We start from the raw sequence: 8,479 nt of genomic DNA, 5'->3' as shown, positions 1-8,479 counted from the left end.
AATACACTCATGTGATCCAGACCTCAATCAAAATATAGATCATGTTCATGACTGTAAACTTCCCTTGTATTTCCTCTCAGTCACCTCATATCCCTTCCCTGACACCACCACTGTTCTGATTTTTTTTTCTACCATGGATTAGATTTGCCTATTTTAGAGGTTCATGTGAATGAACTCATCCAATATATACTCTTTTGTGTCTGGCCTAACTTCTTTGATTCAGCATGATCATCGTGAGATTTATTCATGCTACATGTTTCAGGAGTTCCTCCACTGTTACCGCTGAGTATTTGCACCGCATGGACATACCACCCTTTGTCCTGCGAGTGGACATTTGGGCTGATTCCATGTTGGGGATATGATAAATGAATTTGATGTGAACGTTCCCATACAAGGCTTTCTGTGGACTTAGTCTTTCTCTTCCCTCACATATGTAGGAGTGACACTGCTAGATAGCCACTTGAGTTTTAAGTTGACAGGTGATGGTCACTGGGCAGCTAGCGTAGAGGGATTGATTGCCCTTGGTGAATAGAAACCACAAAGCTTTTTCTTTTTTTTCTTCTTCTCTGGTGTTTCTACCTATTCCTCATCAGTCTCATTCCCCTTCAATCTCATCAAGGTCAACAGCTTTAAAAGCAATGTGATTCTAGGTTATGAGGCATTTATTGGAGTCTGAGAACACTACTTCAGCTTGGAAAACACTATTTTATAAGGGCAACAGTTCTTAAAATTTTGCAGAGAGAGCAGAACCTATTTTTCAAATGAAATATTCTGGGAAGCCCCAGTATATTAAAAAATTACCTTTTTGAAAGAAGATTTTATTTATTTATTTGAGAGAGAGCAAGAATGAGAGAAATCACAGAGGGAGAGGGAGAAGCAGACTTCCTGCTGAACAGGGAGCCTGATGCAGGACTGGACCCTGAGATCATGACCTGAGCCAAAGGCAGACGCTTAACCACCTGAGCTGCCCAAGTGCCCCAGAAATACTTTTTAAAAATGAAGTTGCTTTAGTTTTAGTTTTAGTGCCCAATGTCCCCATCCTTGCTAACTAAGCAACTTTTTAATTTCTCTAGTATTTTTTGAAAAATATTGTTCTCAGTGGTCAGTCTTCTTGTCTTCTTTAAATTGTATGGATATGGGTATTGGTCTGTGGCTGTGACTTTTTTAAAAGGATTAATTAATTAATTAATTTGTTTGCCTTTTTATTTCTTTTAGAGATAGAGTGTGTGTATATGTGCGTTGGAGGAGGGGTAGAGGGAAAGAATCTCAAGCAGACTCCCCACTGAACTCGGAGCCCAACATGGGGCTTGATCTCATGGCCCTGAGATCATGATCTGAGCTGAAATCAAGAGTCAGATACTTAACCGAATGAGCCACCCAGGCACCCCATGGCTGTGACATTTTATATGTTCAGTTAATAAGTTCATAATACACCTGAGAAACTTCAATCTTCTTCTTCTTTTTTTTTTTTTAATATACCTGGGAGACTTTAAATTAGAATTCTCTAACTTAGGAGATTCTGAAAAGCTGCTGGATTCTAATGAAAGAATACTTCACTATAGCTGTTTCAAGAAGAGAATTATGCAACTTCATGGGATCCCTCTGGTGTTTTTAGTGATATAAAGGGATTAAATTGATAATGAGGTGTGCGTGTGTGTAAGAGAGAGAAAGACAGAGACAGAGAGAGACTGAGCTACCTAATACTGTAATGTCACATTTTAAAATATAGTATGTTGTTATCTAAATGTTGCTGTAAAATCTAATCCTGTGAGGTGGTATTTTTTTTTTCCTTTTTTTTTTTTTTTTTTTTTTTGGTAGCAGTAGATTAGAAAGAGACTAGGGGAACTTCCTTTGTGTAGTGCATAATGTGATTTAAAGGGAGGTTGTGTCTCATTTTAGATAATTCTGCAGCTCCATAAAAGCATCATTCACATATGGAGAGGTGGCCTCAGCTATCCATGTCATCGGTCCCAATAAGAGGACTGACCATATGGATTAGAAAGCTGTTCTCCTCTCCAGTTCTGCTCGTATTCCTTTGGGGGTGGGGAGGTAGCAATCATGTCAGCTCTAGTGGGTCTGTCGTGCAGCTGGGTTAATCCAGGAAAGATGGACATGGAGGGGAATATTGGCCTCATATGCAAACCCCTGGGGAACACTCAAACCTCTGTGTCTTCCCTACCACTTCCCTGTTCTCCCTAAAGGGGAGATGCAGGTCTAGGATACCAACAAAATGGACACCAAGGATAAATTTAAGCTACTGTACTAAGGAGCAGAGTTCTGATGCGAGGAGGAGAGGGGCTATGAATAAAATAGAAGTGAGACAGAAGCCTGCCTGGGCCTCTTTGGGAGTGTTTCATGTTCTTTCTCTCTTTCTTTGAACTCATAAACTGGCCCCTTACCTCCTCCTTCTGCTTAAAAGGAGGGGTCCCCATCTTTGAAGGCAACACAAGCATCAGAGCTGGGCCTACAAGCAGCTGAGGACTTGCAGGGAGGAACAAGTCCTGTGGCTCATGCATAGTCCATCCTAGCTTAAGAGTCTGTAAGGACAGATCGGGTGCCTGGGTGGCTCAGTGGGTTAAAGCCTCTGCCTTCGGCTCAGGTCATGGTCCCAGCGTCCTGGGATCGGGCTCTCTGCTCCATAGAGAACCTGCTTCCTCCCCTCTCTGCCTACTTGTGATCACTTTCTGTCAAAGAAAGAAAGAAAAAAGGGAAGAAAGAAAGAAAGAAAGTCTGTAAGGACAGAGACACCTTGCACAGGGAGCTGTGGTCACAACAACCACTGGTGTTCCAGATCCTGCCTCTGCTCCTACTTGGTTCCAGTTCAACACAGCTTCTGACCCATGAGCTGCCTCTCTTCTTTCTCTTGTTTCTTGTTCTCACCCTTGGCACTTGCTCATTTGCCTCAATTTCCCTGACTTGCCCCTCTATATTCTTGAATGACCTGAGTTTGGACTCACACTTCTTGTTCAACCCTTTCTTACAAATTCAGGAAGCCTCTTTAATTCTAGTTTGTTCCCCTACACCAGACCTCAAATGCTGGCTGGCATGAATGAACCTGGATGGATGCCTCCCTTTACCAACTAACTCTTCTTGATGTGGGTCCCAACATCAAGAGACTGAAAATTCCTGTGACAATTTGAAGTACATTTTGAAAAACAAGCACTGTTCTTGTCCTTAGAGGACTATAATAACACAGAGACAAAATACACTGAGTATGACATTAGCAAAATTATGTAAAACATTATTATTCATGTTAAGTCTAATTTGGTTCATGAATGCTAGGGTTATCTAAATTTATTTATTGCCTTGGAATAAAAATATCTAAAATTACTTACATATTTAAGTAAATTTGCATGGTGGTAGCATTTGTTAGAAAAATTGGTCTGTAATTCAAACACATTAAAAAAAGTTAGGTGTACAAAAGAAAGGATTATTTGAGAATATATTTCAGGAAGAGATAATTTTCAGGTTTGGATTTAAATCAGGAAGAATGTGAGTCAGGCTTCAATTACTAATTCAGTGAAGAGATTGAGATAATATCATTTATGATTAGTATTGTGGGAACAGGAAATTTATCGGCATCTAGCCCTTAGATAAATCCCACAGCCCTTAGAATGGAACTCAATAATAATACATGATAGAGTTTGTCAAAGTGAGGCTTGAGAACAGATTCTCCTTCTCCCAAGAACATCGGAGCTACTGATATAGTCTGTAATGATTACTGACGTGCAATAAGGGAGAAAAAACTAAATTTGCCCATAATTTTTAAGATGCTGCCTACCAAGTTATAGACACACCACCTCCACATGCCCCTTGAGTTAACTAAATTAATGTATATTCTGAATTTTGATAAAATGTCTTCTAATGTTTTTGTGTGGGGATCCAGCCAGGCAATGATAACTAACTCCAAATACGATATTTGTGATACAAGATATTAGCTCCCAGCGCTCTACCAGAAGACTGGAGAGTCGAATCATAGCCTCATGTTCAGCGCCTTGTTTTTCAGGTCAGAAGAACTCCAGTAACTCGTCCATGAGGTTCCGAATGGCTCATACCAGATTATGTCTGAAAATCTTCTCACCATTCAGTTCTTGCTCAAAAAGACTTCTAAGTAATGGTTCAAGTTCAACCTGAGTAGAGACACAATGACCATCTGGCCTGGTTTTCAGTTCAAATCCCCATTTGATTTCATCCTCTCCTTTAGAATTCTGCAGGGCCTTCATTAGCTCACCAAATAAACTTTAAGCTGTAGAGCAAACACTGGGTTTCAAGTGTCATAAAAAATAAATCAAGTGCTTGAAACCGGAGCAATCAATAATTTTTTTTTTTTTTCAAACACACAATAGGGGGGAAAAGAGCGTGCTTGTTTTTCTCTCCCATGCATTTTTTTTTTCCCACCAATCAGCTTTTTGGTCTGTTTCACTATTCATAGAAATGTGCTTATCAACTTTGATTCTAGTTAGAACAATCCGTCTAATCTTTGTAGATCTGCAGTGTCAACCACCCCTGTTTTTCTGACAGCGCAAACAGAACATAAAAGATACTAGCATGTGTTATCTAATTTCCTGATCTTTCTAGTTCTGACATCCTGTAATAATTGCAAAATCATAGTTAAATACCAGTCTGGTGATACTGTTTATTGCTTTTCAGTTTATTGACTTTGTAGTACAAAAAGCATTCCCCTGCCCTCTCCGGCAAATGCATTTGTATACAAAGTAGTCACAGGATGGTAGAATTTTAGAGTAAGACAACAGCTTTCAAAGAGCATTGAGTCCAGTATCTTCATCTCACAACTGTGGAAAGTGAAGAACAGAGAATGCAGATGACTTCAGCGTTCTTCAAAATACGCTTTATTGGAATTACGAGAGTTATTAGCATCATCTAAATATGACCTAGCTCATTCCTAAATCTCAGCTTTCTGTCCCTTCTCCCCTGCATCAAACATTTAATCCATCATTGGGCTTTATCCATTTTACTTACTGGGACCTCCCAAACTTGTCTCTTCTCTCCATTTCTTTTCTCTTTCTTTCTTTCTTTTTTTTTTATTTGACAGAGAGAGAGAGAGAGAGATCACAAGTAGGCAGAGAGGCAGGCAGAGGGAGAGGGGGAAGCAGGCTCCCCACTGAGCAGAGAGCCCAATGTGGGGCTCGATCCCAGGACCCTGAGATCATGACCTGAGTTGAAGGCAGAAGCTTAACCCACTGCCACCCAGTGGCACCCACTGGGCACCCACCCAGACACCCCTCTTCTCTCCATTTCTAACAGTACTACCATATTTTAGGTCTTCATTGCTTTGAGGATACAGTCCAAACTGCTTAGCTTGGTTAAGAGCCCTTTTGCAGGCTTAACCTTGTGATCTTTTTGCCTTTTTGTCTTCACTGCCTTCTTTTATCCTCTGACACAACAAATGATAAACTACTTGCAGTTCTATGAATACACTGTATTTTTTTCTCCTTTCTAGTTCCTTGCACTTATTTCCTTCACATACATTTGCTTATTCTTACCCCCACTCACGTCCATTTACCTGACTAGGAAGTATTCATCCATTAGATCTTTGCTACATTATCCCTGCCCCTCAGCCCATTTTGAGTCAAGGCCCTTTTATGTATTCTTACCATACCCATATTTCTCAACATAATCTTTTGCTTTCTGGTATTCAGAACACTGTATTCTAATTGTCAGGTAGTTTATTAGGATCTGCATATAGACTGTAAGTTCCTTGAGGACAAAGACTGGTATGTTGTGAGTTGTTACATCTCCAGAACCTAACCCAGTACCCAGCTAAGGAAAAAAAAAAAAAAAAAAGTAGGTGCTCAATAAAGAATAATAATAATAGCAGCAATAATAATAGCTGTGTTTTTATTGTTACTGGTTTTTTGTGTTAGACATTGCACTAAATTTGTTCCTTGCATGATCAGTATTTCTACTGTGATGGTTAATTTTATATGTCATTTTGGCTAGGCCAGAGCATCCAGATATTTGGTTAAACATGTCTGGATGTTCCTGTGAAAATATTTTTTAGATAAGATTAACACTTAAATCATTAGACTTCAAGTTAAGCAGATTACCCTCCATAGTGTTGGTGGGCCTCATCCGATCAGTTGAAGGTGTTAAGAAAAAGACTGACACATTCCTCAGAAAGACAGCATTCTATCAGCAGACTGCTATTGGACTCAAGCTGCAGCATCAGCTTTCCTCTAGGTTTTGCCAGCTGGCCTTTCTGGCAGACTTTGGACTCATCAACCTCTATTCTATAATCATGTAAGCCAATTCCATAAAATCTCTCCCCCACCCCTCTCTACACACACACACACACACACACACACACACACACACAGGTGCATGCGTGTGCACGTGTGCGTGTCTTACTGGTCCTCTTGTCCTGTTTCTCTGGAGAACCCTAATGAACTTTTCAATAGCCTTATGATGAAGGTAGTATTTTCATTTAGAAATGAGGAAATAGAGCCACAAAGAAGTCAGTCAGTTAACTGTCCAAGGTTATTTATCTAGTGAGTAGAGAAACCCAAGTCTTCCTGAGTCAAAGTCTGCTTGACCATGAAACGACAAAAAACTGACCATAAAATTCATGATCTTAACTACACTATTTGAGAAATAAATTAATAATTAAATGAATGAATCATCAAGTAATTGAAACTGGCTCATTCTTTATGTAGACATCACAAGTAGTTAAATGTAATATTTCTATCTGAAATAGAGCTTCAGCATCATCTAATCACTTGATCTCTTATTTCACTGATAAAAAAACTGTTGAAAAATTCACTGTTGTTATCCAGTTGGTGAATGAGTTGGGAATTATGAAATCCAGCTCTCTGGAGGGTTAATATTGGAATCTTTCCACTATGCAAACATAGTCTCTTCCACAGCATTTGGTCATTGACTCCAACTTTCTATAGAAAATAGAGGATGTAAGCAATGCCCCTGGGGCAGAATCCTGGAGCCACCATGCTACCCAGCTCTTGGGAGCACCTTTCCTTCTCCTCTCCCCAAAAACTATATGACCCAGAGCACTAATGCCTGTGAATTTCAAGTCTAGTTGATGTATCTCTCAGACTGTAGTATAGTTTAATCATCTGGGGCAAAACAATGGGATAAATAAAAGGAAGCAATTTGATGATGTGACGTTGAACATTTCATTGAACTCTTGGGCCAGAGCTGGGAGCTTCTCTCTTTCATCTTCCCATAGCCCCCTGAAAATAGAACTGTGTAATTTCAGCCATTACAAAGGCTTTTAATCCTTTGTTGACCATTAGGTTAATGATACTTAATGACGCCTGTGACATTTTCGTATCTGTTCAGTAAATATTTGTTAAATAAATGATGTGTGCCTACTCAGGAATGATGATGGAGATTATAAATTGATAGAAATTTCAGGTTGGAAGATAAGCTCACCTCAACTTTCCAGTTTTGTCTTTTCCTTCACAGCTAACTAACACGAGTGCCCTGAAACTGCCTAAATGTGTATTTCTAGAGGGAGCTGAGAAGGGCATAGGGAGAAGAAAAAAGAGAATCTATTTTTTTTAAAGTATTTATTTATTTATTTATTTGAGGGGTAGGGGAGAGAGAGAGAAGGTGGAGGGAGAGGGAAAGGCAGAAAATCTCAAGCCGACTCCAGACCCAGTGCGGAGCCTGACAGGGACTCAGTCTCACAACCCTGAGATCATGATCTGAACCAAAAGCAAGAGTCAGCTGCTTAGGCCACTGAGCCATCCAGGGGCCCCCAGCTGCCTGAATATTAATGAGAACTCATGAAGATAGGTCAGGACAGTCATACTCCCTACCTTCAGGGAGCATACTATGTGATATTTTCTTCCTGCTCAGTCATTTCAGTGTTAGTTTTTATAATGGAATGAGACTTCTGGTCTTTATGTTTAAGAGATCATGTAACTATAGCAGGAACAACAAGATGCAATTAGAAAAGAAGAAAATTGATAGCAGCTTATACTCTCTCGTGCTCAAAACAGAAAACACCTCAGGGAAGATTTTGTCCTTCCTTTAGGAAGATACCTCAGTGTGTCTCCTGGTGATGGAAGAGAGGGGCCAGGCTGGCAGGGATGGAAGATACTGAGTAAAATGGGGGCCCAGTTCCTCTGCATGATAAGGTAACAGTGATTTGGCGGGGGGGGCTGGCTTCTTTGGTGCTTTGAGGGAAATAATTGGGACAAAAGTCTACATAGGAATGACAGGTTCTACCACACAGCCAGCACAGTGGTTGACAGGACTGTGAAGAGTATCTGCCTGAAATAGCTTCTGTAGAGCAGAAAAGGGAAAATATTTTAAGACAAGTGATATCTGCTCTCAATTTTTGTTTCTTTTTCTGAGGTATAAGTCACCTCCTTTATCCCTAACCTTTAGTAAAATTTGAAGCACACGAGAGCATTATGATAAGGGTGCCTCAGGGCATGAAGTGAAAGGTCATGGGAAACTAAGAGCTGCTCAGAAGTCAGCAGGGGACATGGAG

Source organism: Lontra canadensis, unplaced genomic scaffold, assembly GCF_010015895.1.
Source record: "Lontra canadensis isolate GAN:19392208 unplaced genomic scaffold, GSC_riverotter_1.0 scaffold31, whole genome shotgun sequence".
NCBI classification, from domain to species: Eukaryota; Metazoa; Chordata; class Mammalia; order Carnivora; family Mustelidae; genus Lontra; species Lontra canadensis.
The sequence above is the reverse complement of the archived record's forward strand: the minus strand, read 5'-3'. Positions refer to the sequence as shown.